The 16,950-nt window shown below is 45.0% G+C and overlaps 1 protein-coding gene and 1 long non-coding RNA gene across 4 annotated transcripts in view; one reads left to right on the top strand and one right to left on the bottom strand.

The window, feature by feature from the left end:
- Nucleotides 1–1,157: 1,157 nt before the first annotated feature.
- On the bottom strand, nt 1,158–16,923 carry LOC143170001 (uncharacterized). 2 transcript variants are annotated; one of them, XR_012996989.1, is made up of 4 exons: nt 16,823–16,923; nt 3,177–3,278; nt 1,392–1,484; nt 1,158–1,298 (listed from the first exon to the last, which is right to left on the bottom strand). It is a non-coding gene; the product is annotated as an uncharacterized LOC143170001 (long non-coding RNA). The 2 variants fall into 2 exon arrangements; XR_012996990.1 differs by lacking the exon at nt 16,823–16,923 and adding an exon at nt 9,471–9,574.
- TBL1X (transducin beta like 1 X-linked) overlaps nt 16,404–16,950 on the top strand; it is a 202,792-nt gene continuing 202,245 nt past the window's right edge. Inside the window, exon 1 of one of the 2 annotated variants that reach the window (XM_076357842.1) lies at nt 16,404–16,474. The gene's annotated coding sequence lies outside the window, so the exon portion shown is untranslated. The remainder of the gene's footprint in view (nt 16,475–16,950) is intronic. The other variant, XM_076357866.1, reaches the window with a different exon arrangement.

The raw sequence follows: 16,950 nt of genomic DNA, 5'->3' as shown, positions 1-16,950 counted from the left end.
TGGTGGTGAGCAATAGTTTTCCTTTGCATCACTTGTCTTTCTTGGGTTTTATTTATCTATCTTTGTTATTTTTCCTTTTCATTACAATTTATTATTATTATTATTATTATCATCATCATCTTATTTTATTTCAATTATTAAACTGTCTTCATCTCAACCCATGAGTTTTCTCACTTTTACCCTTCCAATTCTCTCTCCCATCCCGCTGGGGGGAGAGTGAGCAAGCGGCTGTGTGGTGCTTAGCTGCTGGCTGGGGTTAAACCACAACAAATGGTCATGTTAGGGGCTTCCAACCTTTTTCCTCAAACTTGCCCTACATTTGTTAGCCTGAAGTAAAATTTCCATTCTGATTTAAATGGGCAATGTACACAAAGTGCCTGCCAGGAAAACATATAGATGTTTTCTACCCTGAATACTGCAGAGTCAGACAAAGGTATCAAAGGCAGTCTGACTGCTGGAAGCAGTAGCAGACGGCGTCCCCCCATCTGCAGCAGTTGCTCTCTCTAGCCCTGTGAGAGGTTATGCAGGGCACCCCCATCGTGGCATGCAGATGCGCCTGTTAGCTGTTTTCAGGTATACTACTGTGATTTCTAAGAGTTTTCAGGCAGATTTGGGAAACAGAGAAATAGAGTTTAAATGGCCACTCGTAATATTTTTTCTGAATCATGTTAAGTGAACGGAGTTATGCTGTCATTAAAATATTCAGAAGGTCTGCCAACTTTATAGAAACAATCCAGCTGAAGTACCTGAGTGCTGCCTTCTTCTTGGCCCATAAATACTTAATACTCACGGTGTGAGAAAGACCTTAATAAAAATATTTGGCTCGAAGTCTTGAATGTCAAGAGCTTTTCCTGAGGTCCTTATCTCCTTAAATGCAGTCAAACCTCATAGAGTAATTGGGAAAAAATGTAGTGGAGCAGATAGGGTTATCTTAAGGCAATACCAGAGCAGGGAAATTAGAGATTTATGCTAGCTGTTACCTCCGACTTGGAGCCCAAATTAGGTGACCTAAGCTACTAGAACATCTATCAAAGGTAATTGTCAAGTGATCTTTTAAAGTACACACCTGTCCTGTTAAATAAAGGAATCTTTCATGTTGTGGTTAATATGGCTCAGCAATGTAGCTAAGAAAGAGATCCTGACACCTTTAAAAGTCTGCTCCTCTCTTGCTCTTTTAATGTATTTTTACACTGACCGCTCATGCAGTAGAAGTGGCACGGGTATGGACCTCAAAGTCAGCAGAGTCTGCTCCAAGGGCTAATGAGGCTGGTGGAGAATCCAGGCTTTGGGCTGACATTCTAGAAATGTAGCACAATTACATGTATAATGTAATGTAAGGGCTTCGGTGGGTAAGGGAAATATGATCCGTGATTATTCTGACCTTCATTTACCTTGTTGAATCAAGCTCCTCATTCACCGTGGGCTATAATCAGTCCTGCCGTCTGTGGTTCTTTGTTAAACCAGCGCTGTTTGTGTTTAGTCAGCTGTGAAAAGGGACCGAGAGAATAATTTCTTCAGTGCAAGGTGTTAATGTCAGTCTCCCACACACATCCACTTAGAAACAGAACCAAATTTCCTTTTAGAGGCTCTTCAACTTAAAGGTGAACGATCTGAATCACCGTTCCACCCAGAGTAGGTGTAATTTCTTTTTACTTGACTTACATGACAGCAACCAAACTCAGATATCACTAATACCTCCTTTCTCCTCTTTTTTATTCAAGTTTAAAAGTTTTATGGAGGCTTTGCTTTAAGATTGAAGCAAGAAGCTGATCTATGAAAGCATTTTGTTACTTTACTTCAAACTGATACAGCTAGCAAAACCTGAATATAGATACAGTTGTTCAAGCAAAATGCGTGCCTTTTATCAACACATCTTGGTTTGGAGAGCTGGTTTAAATATACTGGCAACAGAACCCCTTCTGTGGCACAAGGAGCACCTCCAGCAACAGGGTTTGCCATTTTAATTTCATAGGCGTGTCCCTTCAGGTATAGACTAAGTTCCAGTAGCCATTAAGGTTTAATGATAAAATTAATAATTTTATCATTAATTAAACAATTAATAATAATTAGATGTTGAATAAATCCTATATGTGAATAAATCCCAAGGTTCAAGCTCTCTTGGAGGATGTCAATGTAAGCAGTAATTAAATGCTGTAAAAAATTAATTTTACTATGTTTCCATAGACAGCTAAAAAGGGAAAAGCGGTGATACAGACAGACAAAGGCAGAAGTTTAAAAGGTCAGGGTTTCAACTACTGTGAGTACCATAGCTCCATGGACCGCAGGGGATTCATAGCAATGCACGCTTGTTGAAAAGCTGACCTTATTTTAAAATTACGGAGTCCATTCAATGGGTACATCATGAGAGTCGAGGTGCAGTGGTGTACAGGACGAGTCAACAGAGATATCTTTTTTTCCCTCCCTCTGTTTCTGATCTTTCTTAGATCCCACTACTCCCCACAAAAGAGGGTTATTTTGTTGTTGTTATAACTAAAAGAGGTTTTTTTTCTCCCCCCCTGCCCCCAGTAAAACCCTCAAGGAAACAAATCTTTCTTGGTTTTATCCTAAAATACTTGGGTAAAGTCACCTCCTGTTGCAAAGTTCAGTGCTGGCCTCACTGAGGTACAGTGTCGTAAAAACGGTATGTGACGCTACTGGGATTTTAGAGCAGGATAGTAATGCATACTGATTCCCCTGCTTTAAAACAGACATCTTTTTGATAGTAAAGACATGCCACAGTCTGTGTCCCAGCTGAGAGAAAATCCCACAGCAAATGGGACCATTTGTTATGGTTTGTGGAAATGTATAGCACTCCCTAATGTGGGAAAAAAGTAATAAAAAGATGGATGAATGCCCATCCAGTTCTCTATTCAAAAAATCTAGATAAGAATGTTTTAAAAGATAAACTATTAATTGGCATGTTTCTCAATAATTTATGAAGAAGGTTAAATGCATGATAAAATGTGTAAAGGGAAGCGATTTTCTTCTTGTTTTTTCACATTTAAGCTACCAGGAAGGCTAATTCTCTCATAACTTTGCTCAAGGAGTCATCAGAGACCTCACATGTTCGCTTTGAACTTTTTCTTCCCCGAAGAAAGACAGAGATAAATTTTCTCCTGAGTGTTTTTCAGTACTTGCGTTAAAAGTCAAAACCAAACAGTGCGAATCAAACTCACCTTCCCTCTCATTACTCAGGATTTATTTGCACAGATTTTTCTGCTGTCATAATTTTCTCCTCTTCTTCTTTGTCCAGAAGTCTGGAGACTCCGAGGAGTCGCCTAGGAAAGGGTGATAAGAGATTAATTTCTACCACGACACAAATGTGTAGATCCAGAGATATATACGTCATCTGATCTCTATAATTAAAGAGAAGGAAAAGGAACATAAACCTGACCTTCCCCTCCTCTTTTCATAATCCATTATTAGTAACAGTACCTTTTTCTATAGGGTTCTCACATGTGTCCTTCATTATTCTGAACGGATAGCGTAAGATTAGCTTGATTTATCATTGACATTGTTCCCTGACCTTAAAAAAATGCTGTCTTTTAATCCACCCCACAGAAAAAAAATGCTGAATGAGTTTCTAAAACGTGGGTGAAATAATTGCCATAGCCTCAAGGCAGCAACAATGTAAATGCTAACAAGTTATTCTGGTTTTACATGTCTGTTCACCTTTATATAGATTCTACCACCTCTGCGTCTCATACTGCATGTGTTAATGCTCGGGAAGTTCTTTTGGGCCTTATAAACAGTCCCATAATATACTTGAATGTAAACTGAAATAGTTTCCTCTAATTCTCTGTTGCCTATTTAATAAGCATTAATAAGCACACTTACCTAGCGCCCGGGTTTGCCACCCATACAGAGTCTCCCATTTTATAACCTTTTTTTTCTTTTTTAAACTCAGCACAATAGCTTGGATTGTGACAATTGCTTATTCAGTTTCAGAGAAAGTAAAAAATGCAATATCCTTCTGCAAGATCAGCCCACATCTTGAATCCATATGTTTGAGTGTGTAGGAAAACTGGATCCGATGCCCCCACCGTGAGCAAATTAAGGCAGGAAAGGGTGACGATAGTGATAGGAAGAGCAAAGAGCGATCCAGTCTATAACTGTACCCTTAAGAGTGGCTGAATGGATGCAAAACTCGGGGAAAAGATGCTATGTTTTATTATGACCTGCTGCATAGCACGTTTCCCTCTTGCCCAAGTCAGGAATTTCAAGTCAGAATATTCTTACTTAGGGCTGACAAATAGATTTACCATCCAGGCCATTTGCTTCACAACCTGTTGGAGTAAGAAACCTCCCAGAAGTAAGAAAAGCTTTCTGTGAGCTGAATTACATTTTCACCAAAGCCTGTGCAGATCCAGACTGGCTCTTGTCGAAGTCAAAGCAATAACGTCTACTGGTGTCAGCAGTCAAACGTTTCACCCAGAAGTGAGAAGCCCAGTACCAGCTGCTCGCCACAGCTGAACCCCTGCGTGCCCAATGCCAGGGCACCCCGAGGGCTTCCCCCAAAGCCACCCAGCAGGATCCTGGCATCAGGGCACCTATGGCAGCGCTACTGACTCTTACAGCTACAACATAAGCTAAGTAGACTCTAAGTGATATCAGGAACAGTATGACATGGTACTTTATTTTTAATGGGGACATGCTGGTACAATTTAGGGAATAAATACGCAAATGTCAAGGCACCTTAGGAGGAACACAGGGGCAGAAAACAGTATATTAGCAGTAGCAGAGAGAGACAAGAAGGAAAACGCAAGCTGGAGGATGGATAGAAAGGGATAAGTAGGCAGCATAGCTCATACCACGCCTGATAAATTTTCTTTAACAGACAGCATCTAAAACTCAGTGAAAAAAGTTCCAGAAGAAAAAAATATTTTCCACGCTTGTTTCTTCAGAGGCTGATTAAGTAACGAGCAGGCTATGAATTCAGCTGGTGTAAAGGGTTGCACAGAACAGCAACTGCAGAGCAAAATCAGGGTCTTACTGCCAGTCATGGCAGCAGTCTCCAAACTACCAGGGGATCTGAGCAGTTGCAGTTTGCACACAGGCGAGCCCAGGCTGGAAAAGGGACGCTTAAAAAGTTTAACCAAATAATATATTTGCCCAGGCAGCTGCAGCCACACTAGACCTAAATACCTCCAACGGAACCCACCTGTTAATGATCCCGCACCAGGTTTTAGCATGGAAGGGGGCAGACTGCAATTAGAAACATTGAACCTGTTCTTGATCTCTCTTACGCAAAGCAAATTAGCAGTTACAGGGCTGTAAAGGCTGGAGAGGGAGGAGGCAGCAGTGGAAGGGAGAGGTGGCCAGTCCCAACCCAGGTTTCACAGGCGCAGGAATGAAAAATAACAAGGGAAAGAACAGGTTTCATGTTAACAGAGCGGCTGGAATTCAAGCCTGAAAAATTTTAGGGCTTTTCTTCCCCTCTATTTATATAAAATTTATAATGCAAATACAACTGTATTTTTGTATGCTGTGCCTCTCAGCTCTATTTATAATTTGACCATCACTTTCAAACCTGGCTGATTAATATTAGGCCATTAAAATCATGCTCAGATTTCTAAACAAACATTCTCCTTTTTTATTGTTGTTGGAAGTGTTTGAACTCCTGCCTTCCCCTATGGCATGTTATAGGATGGTTTTGCCTTTCAGCAGACTCTTAGGGCAAAGTAAAACAAACACTTGTACGCAATCGCATAAGAGTCTCAGAAATTAGGCTCCTGAGGATATCCTGTTGTAACTGAGGTGCTGCTCTCACCCCGGTCCCCATGCTCCCACAGAGTCAGCCTGTGAACTTGGAATCACGGACTCACACAAACTTGGGTGGAAAGGGGGTCGTCTGTCCCAGCCCCTGCCTGGCACGGGGCCAAATTCAAAGCTGGGACACTGTTTCTTCCCTCCTCTCCCACCAGGTGTTTGCAGGGAGTCACGGGGTCTCCCCTTCCCCAAGCCAAACTAATGCCGTGCCCCTGTCCTCTCCTCGAGCAAGGTGGGCTCCAGCCCCCGGGGCGCCGCTGCCAGACCCGCTCCTGTCTGCCATCGACTTTCTCGTGCCCCTCTGGTTTCTGCTGCAGGGCCTTACTCCAGCCCTGGGGCAGGGCTTTGCTTTTGCCTCTGTTGAACTTCACATTGCTCCTGTTGGCCCATTTCTCCAACCTGCCCAGGTCCCCCTGAACCCCAGCCCTGCCCACTGGCGTATTGACCATCACCCCATCCTACCCACTTCATCACACACCAGCTCAATTTCTTTGCCTGTTCCACACGCAGGTAGATAGGAAGTACCACTAAAATCCAAATTATCTTTGCTGAGGGGTAAAAGACCTCATCCACATGAGTAAGCGGAGCCTATACTTCTATAACTTGTTCCCAAACGGTCGCTCATGCTGTCTGCATCTGCAGTAACTGCCTACAGATTCACACCACACGTACCCTGCTTTAAATTTAATGATTTGCCATCAAAATGTCCTGACCAAGATCGTATTGTTGTAACTACAGTCAAAAACCCTATCGCTTTCTGCATTTGCTGCTTTCTCTGTAAGATAATATCCTCACCTTATTTCACAGGGGATCAGGAGGATGAATGCATTATTAATACGGAAAGCATTCAGATCTGGGGGGGTCAGAAGCACCAGCACTTACGAATTATCTTATGAATACAATATAAATTATTCAGCAACTATATGTCCTTCTCACAAAGGAAATCATAGGGTTTGGCTCTACTGAGCTTACAGATTCCTAACTAGAGAGGGGAAAAAAATTAAATCCTAAAACATAAACATAAACAAAAATGTAAATACAAATTAAAATACTTTTAAATACCTCATTGACAAAGTTTGCCCACATGTCACATTTTACTTTAATAGTGACTTTGTCCACCATTTTAGGAAAAAAAAGTGCTCATTTCTTATGATATATGCTCCTGCAACTCTAGTTTTACTTTGGCAAGTTCATTTATTAATCTATTTTCTTTGTTTATTGCTTCTTGTGGTGGAATGAAATCTCATACATTCCCTAATGTGCCAACTTTCATTAAGTAAAAAAAAAAAAACAACAACCCTTTCAGATTAAAAGTGTATTGTTATGCCTGTGGTAATTTTGCCTATGGTAATTTTACCATGGATTTTAATAAAGCCAGAACTCCACCCTAAAACTTTCAGAAACTGGGGGAATTTCTTTACGGAGAATTTGGAACCCACTGGACTTTATATCGTTTTCCTTTTCAAGCTCACACTCTTTCACAGCTGTAGAGGCTTGTGGTTTAAAACAGAAAGGCAGCTAGTGTGAGTAAGGTAAGTAAGTGAGGTCTTTTTGAGCTTGGAATCGAAGATTATTTTTTTTCTTTCCAAATCCTACACAAAGTATAGAAAAAAAATAATTCCCAAAACATTTATTTCTAATTTACTTTGTTAACTGCAATCTCTCCCACTCATTGGTGTACTTCGGCAAGGAAATTGTTCTGCCAAATACAAGTAAAACGTACTGAAAGTACTTAACTGATCTGTTGATGGGTCGTGTAAATACACTCTTTAAAGGGGTGCTAATTTTAGAGATAATTACAAGCATTTTACGTAACTCCATTTTTTGCTGACAGCATTTCTCAAGTATTAGCAACCCATTTTAGAAATAATACAATCATGCCAATGAGATGCTTACATTCACTGCAAAAAAAGTGCGAAATTCAGTTTAGGGGAGAAAACAACCAAATTAGGCGTCACCTACAAGACGCCCTTTTCTCTCTTGGTCATTCTTTCGTACTCTGGGACCATCTCTAGGCAGTACATCAAGCCTGCAACCTGTCCACCGCTTCATAATAAATATCTAAAATCTGCTTTGCACGTTCTTCTGCAGAAAGAAATTAGGGACGAGCCCCTCGGCTGCTGTAAATGGAAAGAACTCCATTGGCTTTAATGGAGCTCTGCTGCATTGCACTTCTGGACATCCTCCCTGCATGTTGAAACACCTCTGACGCAGAGAAAAAGGGAGGGGGTATTTTCCAGTAGCTGGAGAAGAGGGTCTGGGGGGACATCATTTGGGTACCTGTTCTCTTTGCTGCCCCTGAGCAGTCACTTCAGATTGATCCACATTAGAAAAAACATTGCTTTAATTACATAGGAATGTGATATTTTAGTGTTTTTTTCAAACCACCATAAATTCTTGTTCCTTACCTAAATACAGTTTGTTTTGCTCTCTTGTTGAAGGGAAGGCGTACTGCTGCAGTGACCTCTACACAGTGGAAGTTTCACTTAAAACTAAACCTGTAACCATTCTAGTATAGGCAAGCCCCTTGTTTATCTTTGCTTCAGCGTACCTTTGAGGGATGAGTAGGATAGTATTTCATCTGAGAGGGATGCTGTACTGCTGCATGAACTCAGGTCTGCAAATGCTGTTCACGAATACCTGCACAGGACCTTATGCCGACCGTCAGAGAGGGCCACGGGTGCGGTGTGGTGGCACAGCTTTCCATGCTGGTGACCCAGGCCTTCAGGAAACTCGTCCTGTCCTACTCACTCCAGCACATCTACCACGCTGGAGGGTTCGTTCTACTATTTGATCCTCCATGAGAGGATCCTTGTGGAAACGCATCTTTCTCTGAGGCAAAATGTGTATGTACATCTCTACACACACATGCACACACCCCCCTCATGGTCTTCTCCGGGTTCGGCAGCAAAACGGTATGATCAGCAATGCTAAAATAGAGATTGGAGTGTGTAGCTACATTGCAAGGTTGGGGGGGATTTAAAATAAAGTAAGCTGATGACTGTGGGTTTTTTTAAAGTACAGTAAGCTGATGACAATGTGAAGGGTTTTTTTCTTTAGTTTTAGAAATAAAAAGGGGAAATTGCTTCTCTACAATTCTGTCACTACAACATCTTCCGAGAAAAAAAGAAACCTCAAGATAAACGTTATTTGCTACCCTCAAAATGAAGGAAAAGCATAAAGAAATGGTTGTTGCTCTGCTCCTGGGTTTGAGTAGATCGGGGACTGAACACAGATTAATTCCAACCTTCAAGCTCTGATTACTACTGAGAAGTAAAGAGTATGTGGTGATAATTGGATGGATGTTAATAAGCGTCGTAGTATATCACTAAACAATAGAAATCTCACAATGCAACTGGAACAACAGAGCCATTCTCTTTGAACTGTTAGGATGTAGTAAAGGACTGTTGGCACATTGGTCCGGTTGATTTCAGCAGGGCTCTGTGAGGGTAAAGGCTGGTGTGTTAGGTCCAAGGTATGAAATGAAGCATATTTGTGTATTGTGTCTGTGTGTTTATTGATGTGTGCAAATACATATACATAAATATTCATTTATGGTTGTGAGCCCTCAAATAATACTGAAAAATAAGTAATTTCACAACTTCGTTTTGGTTGATAAATCTGATGATTGCTTTGCTGTTTTACAGCAAGTTGTAGACTTAGTAAAAGAAGGTAACAAGCAAAGTTAACATATTCCCTACCACAAAGATTCAGGCAATCTGTGCCTTTGCAAGCAATCAGGAAACTTCCACAGAAGCTCACCCTCATGGAAGGCAAGCTGGTTAGCTTCTGCTGGCACTGGGTGAAGGAAAGAGATAAAAAGTAATTACATTCTATTTAGTGACCACACTTCAGTTGCAAATGCTCACATGGCTCTAGCTTGCAGATAAATCTTTCTAGCTGGGCTACTCATTACTCTTACAACAGTAAATACAAACATTGATGAGTACAAATGTAGACTGTTACGGAAATTGTGTGGTATCTGAAAATCTTGCAGCTGCTCTTACTCCCAATTAAGTCGAAGTTCATCTGGAGGGACTGGGATTTCTAGGACTGAGAGTCCATAAGACTTAAAACACCCAAACCAGTCTTTTCTCTATCTGGAAAGTTACAGTGCAATCAGCTTGAACGATAACATGGTCTCACCCTAATCTTGAAGCTGATTCTGTGAACACTTAGTGCTGAAATTAGACACCATTTCAGTTGATATTTTTTTAACCTGATAGTATCCCTGTGCTGCAAAAATCCTTTGTATATTGCATATTAGTTTAAGTATTTTTGCCTCAGGGTAATTTCAGTATCAGGCCCCTTCGAGTTCTAATAGGGAAGCAAGTGAATAAACGTACAAATGCGCCACAGTAAGTATGTGAAGACACTGCCTCTATTCTTATCACAGAGGGCTCGATCTAAATTTGTTAACATATAGAAATGGAAAACACTGCAATTAGTGTTACCCTAGAACTTGTATAAAAATGTTGATTTTCCATCTAACCTTTCTTTCAAAAGCGTTTAATTTTTGATAATATATACAATGGTTATTTTCAATTCAAAGTTTTTCTTTTACAACAAGAAAAGAAGAAACGTAGTAAGTTTAATCACTGTATACCCGGAGCAGAGAGGTAGTGTAACCTCTATTCTCCTTCCTTACACATCCCTTCCTGTGTACCCAGTAATCACAGCAGCTCTTTTGGCCATGGCACCACATGAGGCGCTCCCAGTCAGGTTAGTTTTCTGCCAGCATTAGCATCACATAGATATCAGTTTCTTTATAAACCTTCATCCCTCTATTCATTGTTCCCAAAAACGGCAGCTCGCATCTAGAAATGATACAGCATACCTTGCGCGCTTCAGTAGCCATAGAGATTGTGTAAAGAAAAGCCATTTTAGAATTCTTGAACCAAAAATTTTGCATTTGGCAAGGGAAGCAATCCATATGTCTTGCATTTTCCAACAGTGAATCATGCTTTAAATCCTGAGTAATCCCACTGAATTAAGAGGAACCTTTTAAAGTGTAAAATATTATACAATGCAATGTCAATAGCACCAGGGAACTAACGCAGACTGCATCTACACCAGACTTAGCCTGAATCAGGAGTGCACTTCTGAAATGAATCTCCTGACTCTCCCCCCGTGCTCTGCTTTGGTACGCAGAGCAGAGGAGTTTCTGAGCATGAGAACTGCTTTCCCTTTGGGTGAAACTAACCCAGCCGGTGCACCTCAGGAGTGTGTCGCTCCAGCCGACCGCTGCCAGGCGGTCTGCGGGACCAGCCTGGGGCTAGACACCCCCAGCCCCGAGAGGCATCTGGAGGCTGATGTTGGTGCGATGCAGATGTTTGGTCCCTACAACCACTGTTTCATCCTACCCACCTGTGCCGAGCTACTTGCTTATCTAGACACAGCCACGTCTTGTTCCATGAAACACTTGTGTGCTTGCTCTGCATGTGCACTCCTCGTGCGAGGGACTGGGCTCTCCTTGAGGCTTTCCTGGCAAAGGCCCCACTGGGCTCTTTCTATAATCTGTATTAACAAGAACTCTTCAGGAGGATTAGGTCTTCTCCAGGGGTAGGCTCCCGGTTCCCACCTTGCTTTAGCCACTTTGAGAAGTATGCTAGCAGGGCTGCTCCTGCTGCGGGCCCCAGAGGGTAAAGTTATCCTCACAGGACAAGGGGAGACATCTGACAGCACCGTCACAACGCTCAGGACTCGTACACCTCCAGAATACCTGAGCAACTAAGGGAGATGATACATGGCTAACATCTCTCACATCCATAGCACAACCTCTGTGTAAGTCTGGCTTCTCCGCAGGAGATCTGATCCCGCTAATTCTCTAGGTGTTTCGCTCTCTGCAGCCAGCTCCTAAGTAGAACCACTTTCTCTTCTGAATTCTCTCATGGGAGGAAAAAAGGCTTGAAATCGTAAGCTGTCCCAGGCATTCATTCAGCACAGCTGGGGACATGCAACACTGCATGGATGAGGGAAGACAAGGAAAGAGATGATCACCTCCCTCTTCTTTCTATCCCAGACTGGCAGGAGGCCAAACTGTCTCTAAGAGTAAATTAGAGCAACATAAAAAAATCTCTGTTCCATCTGAGGAGCCTAAGGGACCCATATAGCTAGCTCAGCCCTTCGTGTCAGCCCACTAAATAGATCAGAGGAGTGTAGATTACATACATCAAAGTTTCTGATTTATTTTACCTTAAGTAATAACAGTTACGTGTTCCACATACTAAACTATCTTCCGTATAGTAAATAGGGGTGTTTCCTTAACTTATTTAGATTTTTGCAACTGCACTTTGGAAGAATCACTGAATACATTATTATCATCTTATACAAAGAAGCAAAAATACACTCGGCGTAACGCTTACCTAATACGCAGTGTCCCTGAGCAGCAGCAGATGTGCATTGGTTATATAAAGGCACAGGGAAGAAACTATGAATAGCGCATCCCGGTTTGCAACCTCTGCAACAGCATAATAGCATCAAAATTCTTATCAGAAACGATTAGATTGCTATTAGATTAGATTGAATTCCTGTTAGAGCCCCAGGAATCTAGATCTTCACATCTCGAAAAGGTGTATGAAAAAACATCACTAGAAAGTGCAGGTATTACAAACCACATGAAGCAAACTATGGAGAGAAAAAAGGTAGAGAGGATAGAAAAAGGATCAGACCATGCTTGCTTTGCGAAATCAAAACATTTTTGACAGTTTTGCCTTCCAAAAACTTTGAAACAAGGTGTCCCACTTTGCTTTTTGATTTTCGATAATGTTGTTTTACTCAAGTGGTCTGCTTGCACAAGCGTTCGTGAATTAAGCAAAAGCTTTCAGTCTAGTCCGAAGATATCAATGAAGTGATACATGAAGAAAAAAAATACCAGTGATGGTCTCAATTCCTGAAAATATCTTAGTCAACCAGAATTTCCTTTTAAAATTGAAACTCTTGGTATTAACAAGTGGCTAAATGAGAAACCGTTTTTTGATGCTGCGGAGCAGTTGCTCACATGAGTGACTCTATGAGAACATTTATCTGAAAAATATAAAATACTGTAAAGATGCTCACAAAATAGAAACCAAAGCTCGCTGCCACAGATGTGCTAAATAACAACAACAACAACAACAACAACAACAACGTGCTAAAAGTCTTTACTTTCCCATCACGAATTGTCTGGCGACACAACTCCTAATAGGAAAGCTAAGCATTTATGTTTAACGTATTTCTGAGCATTGCAGAACTAGTGCCCAACATGTCACATTTCAGTTTATAGAATATCTATGTATTACAACAGAAGAATTGCAAACTGCACCTGTATGCAAATAGTCTCGAGGCATCTATTCAAGTTAAAACACCAGTTCAGTTTTTACTATCGTGTCAAAAGTTTTTGTATTAATTCTCTTAAAAACTTAATGAGATCAGCAGATCCACATTTTTTGCATTTCGTAACAGGAGTAAATAATTAATCTGTATTTCAGACTTCTTTTGTGAGGAGAATTATTTAACTACAGCTACGTAAAAGTAGAACCAATTATTTATTTTTGAATGATTCACTTACTTATTCAAGAGAACTTACTTACTTTCATCTGTATAGTCAGGGAACAGAAAAACCTGGTGTGTGGGGAAAACATAGTTAGAAACAGTTACCAACACAATACACGATGATGAAGCACTAGAAAAATAACTATGGCTTTCATCTTTTAAAATGCAAAATATTTCGTCTTATGATCCCATTATCTCCACAGTAGGCCAAGCCTGCTAGCCCTTGACTTTGATTGTTTCAGGTTTGGGTTTCCATTTTAATGAGGGTAAGAAACCACAGCTCTGGCTTCCTTCGTTTGGAGCTGCAGGGCCGCAGCACTGCCGCCGATCACCATTGCTGCGTCACGAGTCCTGAAACTGAAAAAACAAGACTCTTAAAAAAACTGGTGATTTCTTTTATACGTGGTCGCTTTGGGGTCTTCTGTTACACAAAGGCCAAAATTACTGTAATGGCCAGAGCAGCGATTCACTCTTCTATCTTTTACTCTACCATCACTTTGTAGTTGGGGTTTTTTTTTATTTTAATTGAAAAAACCCCAAGTCTTTCTCATGGGTTCTGTGCTGCTCCCCTTAGCCAAGCATAGCTTGAAAAAACTGCCTTCCTTGATAGACTTCATCTTAAGTTCTCAGCAAGCATTACATCAATATTTAGCCTCGTCTCCCTAGGGGCTAGCTGCAGCCTGCCTGGCTTCCTGGCGTAGCTAAGACCATGCCTGCCGCTGCTGCTGCTCAGGCACAGCTACGTACAGACGATTCGGAGCGGCCGTAGGAACTGGTTCAGAAAGCGAGGAGAGGTAGGCAGCCGCAGCCCTTCAGACTTGCCCTCTTCTGCTCGTCCTGCTTCCTGCAGGTCTTACGCTGCTCTGGTAATGGGCAGCAGTTGTGCCTGCTTAAAAGAGAGTAAAAGTCACTTCCCTGTATCCGTACGAGGTTGCAATGCAATGTCCCTGCCATCGCAATACCTTCTGTTCCCCACCACCCAGTCTTTCCTTGCCTAGCTCTGTCTCCCTGCCCGCCCAGCGGAAGAGCGCACGTGGCCGGGCTCTGGCCAGCCTGGGACAAGCTGGCCGGGTGCCTGGCTGGGACCCGATGGCTTTCTGAGCCGGAGGTTCGAACGCTGTGGTAGTTCTATGGCCAGAGCACCCGGGCGGCGTAGGATGAGCACGTGCTGCTCCTCAGCAGTGAAAAAGCAAACACGGGGCTTGGAAGGCTGCGCTGGGGTAGACCTGTTACGCTACCCCTCACCGGAGCCTGCTGCTCGGGACATCCCCCCTGCCCCGGTGCTTCCCTGCCGCCCAGCCCTCCTGTGCGGCTGCTGCCACGCAGCCCGCGGTGCTGAGCTAGCCTAGCCAGGCTGGGCGGCAAGGACCGGGCCTAATGGAGGGGGTGAGAGCTTTGCCCGATTTTACCAAAGCCGAATCGCTCTCCGCAGAACGCAGGAGGAGCGGGAACGGTCCCAGCCTCCTTGCTGGGCAACCAAGCCTCGGAAGCTACGCAAGTCTTGACTTGGGACCATTTTCTGATGAGTTTGCCTCATTTGGAAGCTCATAGGACCTTAAAAAAGAAAGCAAGCAAACAAACGAAAAGCACAAGAACTAAAAATTCAATGCCATCTCACCGTAAATCTGGAGGGGGATCTGTTTCTTTACATTGTTAAGCAATAAAAACCTAATGTAGGTTTTGCTTTTGAAAGAAAGTAAGCCGAACGGGAGCTTATTTAGAACGGGAGACGTTTGCTTATACGTCTGTCTAAGCGCTGATGGCCTTGCGCTGCAATCTCTAGGCTCCGAATATGACAATGAAACACATTAGCCCGCAATAACATTTCCCAGTGTTTCGAGAGTTCTCATTTCCATATGTACATGGATGTATGTAGCAATGATCTGTGTCGTGCTGCCTCGGATGACATCATATTTTTCCGTAAGAACTCTCGGTGACAGCACATACGTAGGCTTTGGGCTAAATGTATAACGAGCATGAAATTCCCCTTAATGTCAAAATAAGACCAAAAAAGAAAAGAAGTGGAAAGGTCATTTGGAAAAAACAGTTATACATATGACTTTCGGGGCTGCGTGAGTCTTGCTGTCACCAGGATGAGCCCACCGAGGCAGACACCCAGGCAACATCCAGATAATCTTATTATTTGCATGACATTAGCCATGAGGCCGGGGGGGGGGGGGGGGGGGGGCGGCCGCCAAAAAAACAGCGGCGGCCCCCTGCGACCGGCCGGACTTCACCCCGGCGTCGCGGAGGTACGAGCCGATCCGGGGGGAGGGGGGGGGGGGGGGCGACACCGGGCCCCGCCGTGCTGCGGGGCGGCGGAGGGGAGCGGGCCCGGTGCCGGTGCGGCGGGGATTTTGCGTGCGCGGCTACTCGTCGCCGCGCGGTAGCGGCGCGGCGGGGCACTGCGGAGCGCGGTAATGATGTCAACTTGTTATTTACTTTCCAACCCGGAATGACTGAGCAGGGCGAAAGGAGAATCAATCAGCCGCCGGGTGACCCTCCAGGCGGAAAAAACAGGAGCCCGGCGCCCGCCGCGGCGGGGGAGGGGAAGCACATGGAGCCGGGCCGCGTTGCATCATCCGCCCGGCGCGGGGCTGCGCGCCGCTCCCGCCGCCCGCGGGGGGGACGCGGGGACCCGGGGGGGACGGGGCGGGCGCGCTGGAGGCCAAGGAGCAGCAGCGTTTCTGCCCGCGGGCGCTGCGTTTCCGCCGATAAGCAATAAAGCCCGTTTCTGCTGATTCACGGCTGCGGAGGCCGCGCCAGCCCGCCTTCCCCCCGCGCTCGGGGGCCGCTGGCCGCGGCCCGGCCTTCGCATCGCCGGCGGCCCGGGGAGAGGAGCGGGGAGCGTCGCTCCGGACGGCGCGGAGCGGCGGCGGTGGGGGGAGAGCGCCCGTCGTGCTGCCCCGGCTGTCCCCCAGCGCCGGGCGGGGGAGCGCCCCGGGGAGCGGAGCGCGGGCCTGGGGGTCGCCGCACCCTGCCCGCTTCGGTGTGCAAAACAAAACGTCATAATAACTGATAATAGCGACGCGTTCCTCTCGCTCGTCTGCGTGAGGGCTCAGACAATGCGCCCCCAGCTTTACGCCGGCCGGCCCCTGCGGAGCCGGCCTTGATGCGCCTCTCCGTGCGCCTCCGCCAGCCTCAAACTTAACGAATAATAACAATAATAATGGTAATAACCGCCGCCGGCCGGGCCGGCGGGAGCGTGCGAGAGGGGCCCGGGTGCCTGCGGGCGCCGTACGTGCGTGGGGGAGGGCAGCCGTGGAGCAACGCGTGTCCCCGGCCGCGCGGGGCGGCTCCGCTCCTCGCTGCCGGGCTCGCACAAGGTTAACGCCGCGCTCCTCGGCGAGGTGGGGGAGGGTGGAGGTTGTCCTCCGTGTGCGTGGGGGGGGGGTGGGGGTGGTGTGCGCGCGCTCGGTTTGTCGCTGGGTTTCTGTGACGGGGGGGGGGGGGGGGGGAGTGGGGTGTTAAAGCACAGCAACGCTGAAAATAACGCGTGGAAGCGAGTGGCAGGAGTTACCTGAGGGCAGCCCGAGGGGCGTTGGCGGCGCTGGGGATACCCGCGGCGCCTGAAGTTGCGCGCCTCTGTGTGCGCGTGGGGGTGCGCGGGACCCGAGTGGGGGAGGGCGCGGCAGGTTCGCCCCCCAC

The sequence above is a fragment of the Aptenodytes patagonicus genome, chromosome 1, assembly GCF_965638725.1.
Source record: "Aptenodytes patagonicus chromosome 1, bAptPat1.pri.cur, whole genome shotgun sequence".
Classification (NCBI taxonomy): domain Eukaryota; kingdom Metazoa; phylum Chordata; class Aves; order Sphenisciformes; family Spheniscidae; genus Aptenodytes; species Aptenodytes patagonicus.
Note: the sequence above shows the minus strand (reverse complement) of the source record. Positions and strands in the feature narration are given on the sequence as shown.